The sequence below is a fragment of the Ascaphus truei genome, chromosome 5 (genome assembly GCF_040206685.1).
Source record: "Ascaphus truei isolate aAscTru1 chromosome 5, aAscTru1.hap1, whole genome shotgun sequence".
In the NCBI taxonomy this organism is placed as follows: Eukaryota; Metazoa; Chordata; class Amphibia; order Anura; family Ascaphidae; genus Ascaphus; species Ascaphus truei.
In genome coordinates this window covers 138,210,583-138,223,414 of record NC_134487.1, presented here as the reverse complement: position 1 = coordinate 138,223,414, position 12,832 = coordinate 138,210,583, and the positions used below count along the sequence as shown (strand labels likewise).

Below are 12,832 nucleotides of genomic sequence, written 5' to 3'. Positions count from 1 at the left end.
GTCTCAGATGATGCCGAGCGGTGTCCTGCAGCGTGCAGCGTAGGGGTAGCTGTACTCACAGGTGTCCGTTGGCTCTGACCCGTGTCCTGGCGGGTGTCCGGCGGCGTGGCCCTTGATGGCGCTGGCCGTGGGAACGTGCGCAGGGGTAGGTGGGAAGGTGGCTCCTCACTATAGGGCTGTGCAGAGGGTGAACTCAGACAGAGAAAAAGGCAGTTAGGTTTGTGTAAGAAGCGCTGTATGTTGCAAGGCTGCTGTGCAGTTTGAGCTGCTGCTTGTCTGTTAAGGCTGCAGGCTGCTGTGCAGTTTGAGCTAATAGGTGCTTCCTTTGTCTGCTGTAGAGGCTGCTCTGTATAGCTGTGTATGCTGCTTGCATGTACTGCTGTAGAGGCTGCTCTATATTGTCATGGAGTCTGGAGTAGCAGCTCCTGTAAGTGTCTGTAAGGCACACGATATCTTTTCACTATTCTGGAAGCCAGAGGGTCACGTGGTGATGACTTAGCTCAGATAGTGTCAACTCGCCCTCTTTTCCAAGCACGACAAGGTCTGTTTCTTTTCTTACTTTATTTGGGGGAAAGCAGGTAAATACAGTTGCTTGTGTAGAGGTGTAGGTCTAAATCTCTGTGTGTGCTCAGTAGTAAAGGGAGGTGAAAAGATAATTCTGCAGCACCTTACAAGGGTTACAGCCAGGTACTCACGAGTCCAGGGAAAATGGTGGAAAGGAAAAAGCAATGTCTGCTGGGTAGTAAGATAGTCTGGGGACAGACCATCTGTGGCCAGAGCAGAGGGGGAGAAAGCAGACTAGCCCATTAGAGAGAAAGGCTGGGGCTGCCATGGCAACTCACAGGAGTGTCTGGGGAAGCTACAACATGTAGCAATAATGTTACATATTTAATGCAGCAAGCTGCTGGGAGAAGGGAAATGGCACTGCATTTACCACACAAACACTATGTTTGTGTGCAGAACCAAACACATACAGCTGGCATTAATAAGCTGACAAGCAGGGCTGCGAGGAAAAAAGGGGGGGGTGAGACAGAAGTGTAGACAGGGGTATACCTGTTCCATGACACTCTGCCTCTCCCCATGCTGTGCCTGTGTTCTCTCTGTGTCTCTCCCAATGCTGTGCCTGTGTATCTCTCTCTCTCTCTGCCTCTCCCCATGCTGTGCCTGTGTTCTCTCTGTGTCTCTCCCCATGCTGTGCCTGTGTATCTCTCTCTCTCTCTGCCTATCCCCATGCTGTGCCTGTGTTCTCTCTCTGCCTCTCCCCATGCTGTGCCTGTGTTCTCTCTGTGTCTCTCCCCATGCTGTGCCTGTGTATCTCTCTCTCTCTCTCTGCCTCTCCCCATGCTGTGCCTGTGTTCTCTCTCTGCCTCTCCCTATGCTGTGCCTGTGTTCTCTCTGTGTCTCTCCCAATGCTGTGCCTGTGCCTCTCTCTGTATCTCCCCATGCTGTGCCTGTGCCTCTCTCTGTGTCTCTCCCCATGCTGTGCCTGTCTCTGTCTCTGTCTCTCTCTCTCTCTCTCTCTCTCTCTCTCTCTCTCTCTCTCTCTCTCTCTCTCTCTCTCTCTCTCTCTCTCTCTCTCTCTCTCTCTCTCTCTCTCTCTGCCTCTCCCCATGCTGTGCCTGTGTTCTCTCTGTGTCTCTCCCAATGCTGTGCCTGTGCCTCTCTCTGTGTCTCTTCCCCCCCCCATTGTGTGAGTGAGTGTGTCCCATTCTGGACCATACCTGCATGGGTGGGGGAAGCCATCTTGAGCCCTGGCAGCAGACACTGGAAGTTCTCACTGACACTTCCGGGTCTCACTGCTGGGGCTCCGCAGCTCAGACCCGGCCCCTGCTCTCCTCCCTGCATTGTCTGCTCTCTGCTGCCTCCCCCCCCCCCCCCGGCTCTGATGGTCAAAAGCGGAACAACCACAAAAAAACGGAACATTTTACAGCATGCAGGGCAGCCGGGCAGAGACTAAAAAACCGGGACAGAGGTTAAAAAAACGGGACTGTCCCGGCTAAACCTGGACACCTGGTCATCCTAAATAGAGTCCAAGAGACATATTAATAAGGCACTTTATGTGCTGCCAGTTGAAGAGCTCTGCAATAGGGTTTTTGCCCAGGTTAACTAAGCAGTGTAAGCTTACCCTATTTCCACTGAAGTAAATTCCAATAACAGGCAGAGCAAAACTGTTTCTACTGGAAGTAAAAAGTGTCGCCTCGAGCACTTAATTATTCTTTGACAATGATGTTATTTTTATGATCCTCAGTGATCCTTAATCTCATAAGAACTACATTGCACTAACAATTAAGATTGTGTCATACTCCCACAATTACAGATCCTATGTGTCGAACACTTGTTTTACTAGGACCTCTTCTCGTTTTTTCCAAAGCTGTTTTTATTTTTTAAATCTGATGCCTTGTGTCATGAGATATACGCGTTTCAAATATTAAATGCCCAGGAGGTTAAAATGAAGCTCTCCCCAGGGCTCAGTGCAGTGTAAGGGTTACCATGGTAACCTCGGAAGCTACTAAATCATTAGAAAAACACTTGTTTACATCAAAAGAGCAGGACATGCTCAGAGGGCAAGATACTAACATTATATGCGTCAAAATCATAGAGGCTTCTGGGGGGGGGACTGCAGCTTTACCCATTTAGAGCCGGAGGGGGTCACGGCACCCCTGGCACTTCGTGATCACGTGACCACTCCTCAGGACACCTCTTGCATTGTTCAGACTGACAGATTGTACTCAGCGCTCCACAGGAACACAGAACAGGATCTCCCCTGCAAAACCAGTAGATAGCACATGACGTAGCTACTACGTCACAGGGGACCGTGGAGTGCCGGACACCATGACGTGGAAGGTACATCATGGGGCACACAAGGGGTTAAACCAGGGCCTCTTACTGCTGTAACAGTGTTAGGTACCTCTATACTACCGGGTATTATTGTTTGCATTTCATGTTATGAAGCACTGTCAGTGCCCTCATTATATAACTGTACATTGGAAGCGCTCATGAGCGTGAACCTCATTACCCTAATTTGGTATCCGTTTATCCTTATTTGCTATGTCATTCTGATTATGTAATTTATATCCTTCGGCTCCCGCATTGTACCGCGCTGCAGAATATGTTGGCGCTTTAGAAATAAACAATAATAATAACAACTGTGTGTGTGCCAGTAACTAGAAGCCACAGCTACAGTACAAATGGCTTCTCTTCTGCGCTCTTACGTGACCGTATAATAATATCAATCTGGTTCTGTGTGTGTGTAATTATGATCACTGTTATTTTGAACAGGTACGCTGGCCTCCTGTCCTCCTCTCTCCCTAGTGCAGAGTGTATGTGCGGACTCTATATGCTTTGCTTGCCATGCAATTTCCTGCCGTACCATAGAGCGGAATAAGGGCTGTATTTCTTTTCATGGTGATAACAGGCTGCTGGTTGCTGATGTAATCTGAGCAGACGCTGTACGTCTCACTTTAGTTCCCTCCCCAGTCATCATTAGGCTGGCAGTGGCAGTCACACAGATACAGAGCCGCTCATAGCTCACGCTGCCAAGGGGGCTGTTCCCTGCTACACCACAGTGCTGCTATGCCACTGGGCTTATTATTAACCTCCTCAGGCAGCTGAAAAAAACATGACGGCAACCTTTAGCAGAAGAACAGATATATAAAGGTAAGGGTCGTGACAAGGCAGCTAATCCAAGCCCATCAGCTGTGTACTCGGGGTGAGGCAGGTGGATCTAGGATGTTTACATTTGCCACTTGGCTCTATATGATGCCCAAAGCAGTTCAGCCAAACCAGGATTTTAATTGAGGATGTAAGATCTACAGTATTTAGCTATAGATAATGGTACAATGAAAAGCAGACCACAGTTTATGCTTTAATTCATCTATCTCAAATGTATAAATCTGAAAGCTGGCTGATGTCAGGTGTCAAAAACTAAATATCCTGAAGACCTCTTCAGTACATTGACAAAGAGTTATATTGCGAGAGATCTTCTCTCTGTGCTATTATTACACGTCTTTCTTTATTTGACCAAGTGAATCATAGTTCTGCTTCTTTTGCAGTTCAGACTAAAGTGCAGCTCCAGCAAGCTGTTCCTATGGGGAAATGAACAAAACATTTGCAAGGGGGTTTCTAAACCAGGGCTGACTGTGCCCGAATCTCCCATACAGCTAAGGTTTACAATGCTGAGTAATATGAGCCCAATGAAATGTCATTATTTGCACCCATGCTGCTTGGAGACAGTCTGCTTGGAGACATGTATAGTACGCAAGTCAATAATATTGTCCTGCTTTTCTTGTTGTGGATGAATATATATATTTATTAAGGTTAATTAGATTTAAAGCAGCAGTCCATACAGATCTGCAGTTTTGCTTTTTCGTTTTTTTAATTTTTAAAGAGTTTCTCATTGTGCCCTTTCAACACTATTTTTATTCTTAAAATGTGTGGCTCCGTTCAGGAGATATAAGTGTGTGAAATATTATGTGATCTGGAGGTTAAAATGGAGCTCTCCCTAGAACCCAGGGTAATCTAAAGAAGCTAGATATTGAGAAAATCATGATTTGTAACACTAAACATTTTTTTTAATAGAGCAGGATATGCACAGTGGACAAGATGCTAACATTATCAGTTAAACTTATATAGGCTTCTGGAGGACATACATGAACAGAACAGGTTGAGCTAGTTCTGTCGTTTTGTGAGCCCCTATTATATTGATTAAATAAAAAAAAAATAAAGGGGTGGGAGATAAAATACCGGACTAGATCAATATGATGCGATTCCCTTTTTTCATCACAACCGTGGTACTAATCAGTGTTTGCCACTTTGGGCCTTATTCTATATTGTCCAAAGTGGTCATTCAATTAGGAATTTGACTGAAAATGGCCTGCAAGACCACTTTGGACAATGTAGAATACCCTCTTAGGCCTATGTGCTGCAGGGCCGCCTCACTGTGCTGGAGGAGATTTTAGTCCCATTCATCTAAATGGAGCTGAACACTTCTCAAGCAATAGGAAGCAGGTTCAAAGCATATGGGCTGAATCCCAGTGTTACCTTTCCTTGCAACCTTGAGCAAGTCTCTTTATCTCACTGGGCCGCAGGCACCAAAAATAGATTGTAAGCTCTATGGGGTAAGGGCTCATTGTTCCTGCAAATTTTGAATCTACAGTGCTGTGTACACTGTCTGCGCTTTTTAAAACAAAACATTATGTTAAATAGTCTTCGACACATTTACCCTGTTCTTGGTGACGTGGGGCAACTTTTCTATTCTGGGCTTCAGGCAAAAATAAAGTGTAACTTCTTCCGGCAGGGAAATAAATAAATATATTATATCCCATACTAACTGCATTTTGAAGGAAGAGATGAAAAACCAGGACTGCACAGGTTAAAACACCTTGCAGAATGTAAACATACATAGCCAAGCCAGGAGCTTGGTCTGTGAAAACCAGTTTCACTTAGCAATTTATATGAAAAGTGAAAGCACTCAGGCATGCAAACATTTTAACCCATTCATTACGAGAGAAGGCTGCAATGCAAAGGGATTATTGTTTATTTCAAATGTCAAGATATGTTTAAAAGCTTCTCTAATTTAGGCATCAATGCCTTCACAGAAAGAAGCATACACTTTCTTCTTTGTATGCAATACAAAAAAGGAAGCCAGGGGAGGGGACTACTGGTGCGAGTAGTGAGAAGTAGAGCTCAAAAGTATGCTGTGACGGTGTGATACCCATCAGCTGGTTTACATCACACTACTAGAGCTGCTACACAGAATAGCAGAGGCTGTGGGTTCTGATGTCTGACACCAATACTCCCTTCTTTACAAGGTGCCTTGGATTTATCAATATAGTTCTTATACAAATCATTTCAGGTAGTATGAGATGTGAATAATTTAAATGTACTTTGCTTATCTCTGTCTCAAAAATCTGGAATTGGACTTAAGATCAAATCCGATGGCGGATTCCACATAATACGGGTGGAACAGATCCAATAATGGATTCAGATGTATATGGGCAGATTTTTTTTTTTTTTTAGTGCTCAATCTGACTTCGGATTTCTGTTTGCGGATCGGATTTAGGTAAAACCAGTGCGAAAAATCCGCGAATCAGATTTTAACATGTTTGCCCATGTCTAATTAGAAGTAATCAACCATGTACCACTGCACATTTTAACATTTATTTATAGTTTAAAAATAAAAAAAAGTTTAGAAGCTCCTAACTACACATGACAGCAGTTGTACCAAGGAATACCAAAACAATCACTAGGATATAGTTATATACTGTAGTTACATAGTGGATGAGGTTGAAAAAAGACATATGTCCTTCGAGTTCAACCTATAGTAAATTTAGATGGCAGATACTTATCCTATATTTGTGTAGCCAGGTCCCCCCTTGCCATGCTGACCCCCCTCCTCCCGCTGCGCAGCGACGCCGAGGACCAGGTAGTGAGGGGTACTGGTGCGCGAGCCGCGAGTTACATACAGTTGCGGCCGGTTGCTAGGGACGCGATCGGGCCGGTTGCCGGGGACGCGGTCGGGCCGTCGTTAAGGCCGCGATCGCGTTGCTCCGGTCCCGGCGGCTCGCAGAGCAGGGCGCCGCCATTATTAGGTGTGTTGCGCATGCGCAGGGACTAGGAGCGCCGGGAGGACGCCAGGGAGTTCGCGCATGCGCAGTGAAGAGCCCGCGAAGCCTGGCCAATAAGAGGAGGGCTCTGTAAGGGGACTTCAAGTCCCATGAGCCTCTGGAGCGGCCCCATGACGCCAGGTAGCCAATAGGGCTGCAGGAACTCTGCTTGCCACAAGTTGATACATTTGGCGGGCTTGAAGCACGCTAGTTAGTTGGTGACTGGAGCAGCTAGGGGAAGGAGGTAGGGTGCAGGAGTCAGTGACTCTCTGCACTAGGCCAGCAATCCCCTAGGCCCCAGATAGCCCTGAGTCATCCTAGCTGAGTATTGTAGGGACAGGCCCTAGGTTAGGGACTCTGCCCCATTATCTATTGGCTAATAGTGAACCAAGAATATTGATTGGTTGCTGGGAGAGAGTTGGACTGTTTCCAGACGGGGATTGCACCTGTGGGATCCTCCGGTGGTACCCGGATCCAGAAATCACCTGGATCCTTTGTGAAGTTCGCTGCAGGCCCGAGCACTGCAGGTAACCCATACCCTCACGTGCACCAACAAGGCCTATCACCAGACATAGTGGCTGCGCAGTCACACACACACATTGGTATATGATTTGGGAGTGCGAGACATTGGGTTGGGTTACGGGACACGGGGTGGGATCACTCTGTGGAGGGGTTAGCGTCCGCCGCGACGCATAGAGGTTAGCATCCGCCGCGACGCATAGAGGTTAGCGTCCGCTGCGACGCATAGGTTAGCGCACGCCGTGACGCACAAAGTGTGGGCACCCGCCGTGGTGCAAATTAGTGTAAGCGTCCTGCGCGACGCGGTAAGTGTCTCCTCTAGAGAGGGACACAGGTTATATAATGTTGCTGTGATATGTTGTTTTGCGGGATAAGTAAATAGTATCAGTTATTATATATCCCTGTGTGTGAGTATTGATTATTAGTGATTGTCCTGCGAGGAACCACTCCCCCTCTGGTGGGAGCCATCGCAGGTGGAGGCGCTGCATCGTTGTAAGTGAGTACCCCTAGTAAATTGCCCCAGGTTCCCCGTGGCGAAAGCTCAGCCCTCCTGCGAGCCAACAGGTAATGCACCACACCTATGGTAACTTCGTATGTTCCCTTTCACCCCACACTATATCTGCGATTGGAGGGGGGGGGGGGGAAACCCGTTACATTTGTATATACAGGATTTTGATCCAGAGGAAAGCATGTGTGTCAGAGTCTCCAGCTGCAGAAACACAGGACTGCAGCAGGGAAAAAACCTGCCCAGTCAGATTTATCCGGGCAGCAAAATTTCCCAGCAGTCAAACAACTATAGGTCAAAAATAGTCGTAAGGAAGTAAAACCCCAAAATATCAGCATTCTCTGAATGGTAATGTAATTTTAAAGCCAAAATGCCCAATCTAAGTCTTATTACGTAGCTCAGGTGTTCTCAACTCCAGTTCTCAAGACCCCCCCCCCCAACAGGTCAGGTTTGCAGGATATCCCTGTTTCAGCGCAGTTGGCCTTTGTTGCTTTCAGTGAGATTCCTGGTGCAGTTCTTTGCCCCACTTTTGCCTATTATCGCAGCTGGAAGATTTTAATACAGGGGTTGCAAACTCCAGTCCTCACGGGCCACCAACAGGCCAGGTATTAGGGATATCCCGGATATCATTCCGACTGAGCCACCTTGTGCTGAAGCAGGGATATCCTTAAAACTTGACCTGTTGGTGGCCTTTGAAGACTGGAGTTGGCCACCTCTGCTTTAATACATATCCCGCTTAATCTCGCTTCACATATGGACTATTGAGAGACTCGCAGCTCTAGAAAAGGAATAACAATGCGATTCTGAGTCTACATTTGCACTAATAAGTGGTGGCTGATTATCAAAAAAATATTATTTTTCATCTTCATTCTTCCAACATTGAAAACTACTGCTGTCTTTCATTGGGATGTATGGTTTAATAATGAAAAAGGGAAATATATAGGGTGACCAGATTTTGAAAATGAAAAACTGGGCCATTTTTTTTTTACATAACAGTTTATTTATGGTAGTACACTTATACTTACTACCATTAGTCCTTGTTACATAGTTGTGTGTGTGTTGACCTCACTAATCGAACAAAAAAAAACCCAGATGTGAATGATTCTGAACCCCTTAACTAGGGTGACCAGATTTTGAAAATGAAAAACCGGGACACAATTTTTTTTTTTTACATTAACAGTTTATATATTGTATTACACTTATACTTTACTACCATTAGTCCTAGTTACGTGTGTGTGGTGTGGGTGTGTGGTGTGTGTGTGTGTCTCGGATGGCCTCACTAATCGAACAACAAAAAAAGCCAGATGTGAATGACTTCTGTACCCCTAAACCATTGTCAGGACGTCCCCTCTTCACAATTTCTAAAGCAGCAATCCCGGATGGGATCTTACTTGATCCGCAGTCCCTCAAGGTACTATACTGGAGGGGAGGTGTTCCCTACCTGTCTTCCGATGTCTCCCGTGTGAAACTTGAGTCAGATCTGGAAGAAAGCAGGGCGGGTTACTTCAGTGTAGGTATACGGCAGTTAAGATGAGACAGAAAGGAAGACAGGGGAGAGGGAGAGACAGGGGGAGAGACAGGGGGAGAGACAGGGGGGAGGGAGAGAGAGAGAGAGAGGGAGAGACAGGGGGAGAGAGAGAGGGAGAGACAGGGGGAGAGAGAGAGGGAGAGACAGGGGGAGAGACGGGGAGAGAGAGAGGGAGACAGGGGGAGAGAGAGAGGGAGACAGGGGGAGAGAGAGAGAGACAGGGGGAGAGAGAGAGAGACGGGGGGAGAGACAGGGGGAGAGAGAGAGAGACAGAGTGAGAGAGAGAGAGAGACAGAGTGAGAGAGAGAGAGAGACAGAGTGAGAGAGAGAGACAGAGTGAGAGAGAGAGAGACAGAGTGAGAGAGAGAGAGACAGGGTGAGAGAGACAGAGTGAGAGAGAGAGAGACAGAGTGAGAGAGACAGAGTGAGAGAGAGAGAGACAGAGTGAGAGAGAGAGAGACAGAGTGAGAGAGACAGAGTGAGAGAGAGAGAGACAGAGTGAGAGAGAGAGAGACAGAGTGAGAGAGAGAGAGACAGAGTGAGAGAGAGAGAGACAGAGTGAGAGAGAGAGAGACAGAGTGAGAGAGAGAGAGACAGAGTGAGAGAGAGAGAGACAGAGTGAGAGAGAGAGAGACAGAGTGAGAGAGAGAGAGACAGAGTGAGAGAGAGAGAGACAGAGTGAGAGAGAGAGAGACAGAGTGAGAGAGAGAGAGAGAGCCAGAGTGAGAGAGAGAGAGCCAGAGTGAGAGAGAGAGACAGAGTGAGAGAGAGAGACAGAGTGAGAGAGAGAGAGACAGAGTGAGAGAGACAGAGTGAGAGAGAGAGAGACAGAGTGAGAGAGAGAGAGACAGAGTGAGAGAGAGAGAGACAGAGTGAGAGAGAGAGAGACAGAGTGAGAGAGAGAGAGACAGAGTGAGAGAGAGAGAGACAGAGTGAGAGAGAGAGAGACAGAGTGAGAGAGAGAGAGACAGAGTGAGAGAGAGAGAGCCAGAGTGAGAGAGAGAGAGACAGAGTGAGAGAGAGAGAGAGAGAGACAGAGTGAGAGAGAGAGAGAGAGACAGAGTGAGAGAGAGAGAGACAGAGTGAGAGAGAGAGAGACAGAGTGAGAGAGAGAGAGACAGAGTGAGAGAGAGAGAGACAGAGTGAGAGAGAGAGAGACAGAGTGAGAGAGAGAGAGACAGAGTGAGAGAGAGAGAGACAGAGTGAGAGAGAGAGACAGAGTGAGAGAGAGAGACAGAGTGAGAGAGAGAGACAGAGTGAGAGAGAGAGACAGAGTGAGAGAGAGACAGAGTGAGAGAGAGGCAGAGTGAGAGAGAGGCAGAGTGAGAGAGAGGCAGAGTGAGAGAGAGGCAGAGTGAGAGAGAGGCAGAGTGAGAGAGAGGCAGAGTGAGAGAGAGGCAGAGTGAGAGAGAGGCAGAGTGAGAGAGAGGCAGAGTGAGAGAGAGGCAGAGTGAGAGAGAGGCAGAGTGAGAGAGAGGCAGAGTGAGAGAGAGGCAGTGAGAGAGGCAGTGAGAGAGTGGCAGAGTGAGAGTGGAGAGACAGAGTGAGAGTGGAGAGACAGAGTGAGAGTGGAGAGACAGAGTGAGAGTGGAGAGAGAGTGAGAGTGGAGAGAGAGTGAGAGTGGAGAGACAGAGAGAGACAGACAGAGAGAGAGACAGAGAGAGAGTGACTGTGGAGACAGAGAGAGAGAGAGTGACTGTGGAGAGACAGAGAGAGAGAGAGTGACTGTGGAGAGACAGAGAGAGAGAGTGACTGTGGAGAGACAGAGAGTGACTGTGGAGAGACAGAGAGAGAGAGTGACTGTGGAGAGACAGAGAGAGAGAGAGTGACTGTGGAGAGACAGAGAGAGAGAGTGACTGTGGAGAGACAGAGAGAGAGAGAGAGTGACTGTGGAGAGACAGAGAGAGAGAGAGAGTGACTGTGGAGAGAGAGAGAGAGAGTGACTTTGGAGAGACAGAGAGAGAGAGAGTGACTGTGGAGAGACAGAGAGAGAGAGAGTGACTGTGGAGAGACAGAGAGAGAGAGTGACTGTGGAGAGACAGAGAGTGACTGTGGAGAGACAGAGAGAGAGAGTGACTGTGGAGAGACAGAGAGAGAGAGAGTGACTGTGGAGAGACAGAGAGAGAGAGAGTGACTGTGGAGAGACAGAGAGAGAGAGTGACTGTGGAGAGACAGAGAGTGACTGTGGAGAGACAGAGAGAGAGAGTGACTGTGGAGAGACAGAGAGAGAGAGAGTGACTGTGGAGAGACAGAGAGAGAGAGTGACTGTGGAGAGACAGAGTGAGAGAGTGTCTGTGACGTGACCGAGTGTGTGACGTGACCGAGTGTCTGTGACCGAGTGACCGTGACCGTGACCGAGTGACCGTGACCGAGTGACCGAGTGTCTGTGACCGAGTGTCTGTGACCGAGTGTCTAAGAGTGACCGAGTGTCTGAGTGTCTGAGTGACCGAGTGACCGTGCATGTCTGCGTATGTATGTTTTGTTAAACCGTTTAATAAAAAAAAGGAAAACCAATTTTTTTTTTTATTATTATTATTTTTTTTTTTTCTGGACTTACCTGAGGTCTGTGTGGACTGGTAGTCTGTAAAAAGTCTGCCTTGTGGCAGACACCACAACGTCCGTTGTGAGTGCCCGCGCTGCAAGAAAAAGGGTGCATAAATATGAATATGAAGTTTAAATCAATATTTAAATGCAATACATTTGCACCCTAAATCGGAGTTCTGGACCAGGGATTAGTGTGTGTGTGTGTGTGTGTGTGTGTGTGTGTGTGTGTGTGTGTGTGTGTGTGTGTGTGTGTGTGTGTGTGTGTGTGTGTGTGTGTGTGTGTGTGTGCATGTATGTTTTGTAAAACAGTTTTTTTTTTCAAAAACAACATTTTTTTAAAATTATTTTTATATTCTGTACTTACCCAAGGTCTGTGAGGACTGGTAGTCTGTGAAAAGTCTGCCTCGTGGCCGACACCACAACGTCCGTTGTGAGTGCCCACGCTGCAAGAAAAAGGGTGCAAAAAATGTAATTGGAAATCAGCATTTTAATGCAATATAGTTATATATCTAGACAGCAGCATAAGAAAAAAAAATCATAATGTCTTCTTTACAGATTAACTTCAACATAAATTCTATTAAGTAAAAAGGGATTTCAGTATCAGAAATTAATAAAACATACCACTTTACTTCGCAGCCTGAAATCTACTTTCTAATCTCTACTGGACTTAATAAAAAATTAACATTAATTAAAATTACTTAAATAATGAAGACATTAAAATTAAAGAATTTCAATTAATAAAAAATGACCATTAAAATTAAATAATTGACATTAATTAAAATTAAATAAACAATGAATTGACATTAAATAAAAAATTAAGGCATTAAGTACAATTAAGACTTTTTTTTAAATTGAACATTCTGACCTGACCTTGTGTACTACAATTTGCAAAATAAATAGGGGAAATAACAAATAGGGTTGTATTTATATTAAAAATATATGTTGCTACTACTTACAGTAATTATTAGCTCAGCTCTGCTCCTAGGAGGTGGATTTTGAGACACAGACAAAGGCCAAAGCAAATGTGCAGCAGCTCTGACACTTGCTCCTCTCTGATCCTCCGCGTGGCAGTGAATGTCACGACACTGACATCACTGACATCACTTCACTCCTCCCCTCCCACCTCACCT

At 46.4% G+C, this 12,832-nt stretch overlaps 1 protein-coding gene and 1 long non-coding RNA gene across 4 annotated transcripts in view; one reads left to right on the top strand and one right to left on the bottom strand.

The window, feature by feature from the left end:
• ARHGEF37 (Rho guanine nucleotide exchange factor 37) overlaps window positions 1-12,832 on the top strand; it is a 110,249-nt gene that overhangs the window by 11,425 nt on the left and 85,992 nt on the right. The window contains exon 1 of one of the 3 annotated variants that reach the window (XM_075600945.1): window positions 3,465-3,657. The exons of the other annotated variants lie outside the window; for them this stretch is intronic. The gene's annotated coding sequence lies outside the window, so the exon portion shown is untranslated. Of the gene's footprint in view, window positions 1-3,464; window positions 3,658-12,832 lie in introns of those variants that run through there. 3 annotated transcript variants of the gene reach the window in all.
• Window positions 8,757-12,739, bottom strand: LOC142494468 (uncharacterized). Its single transcript, XR_012801456.1, has 4 exons — window positions 12,659-12,739; window positions 12,067-12,145; window positions 11,716-11,794; window positions 8,757-9,109 (listed from the first exon to the last, which is right to left on the bottom strand). It is a non-coding gene; the product is annotated as an uncharacterized LOC142494468 (long non-coding RNA).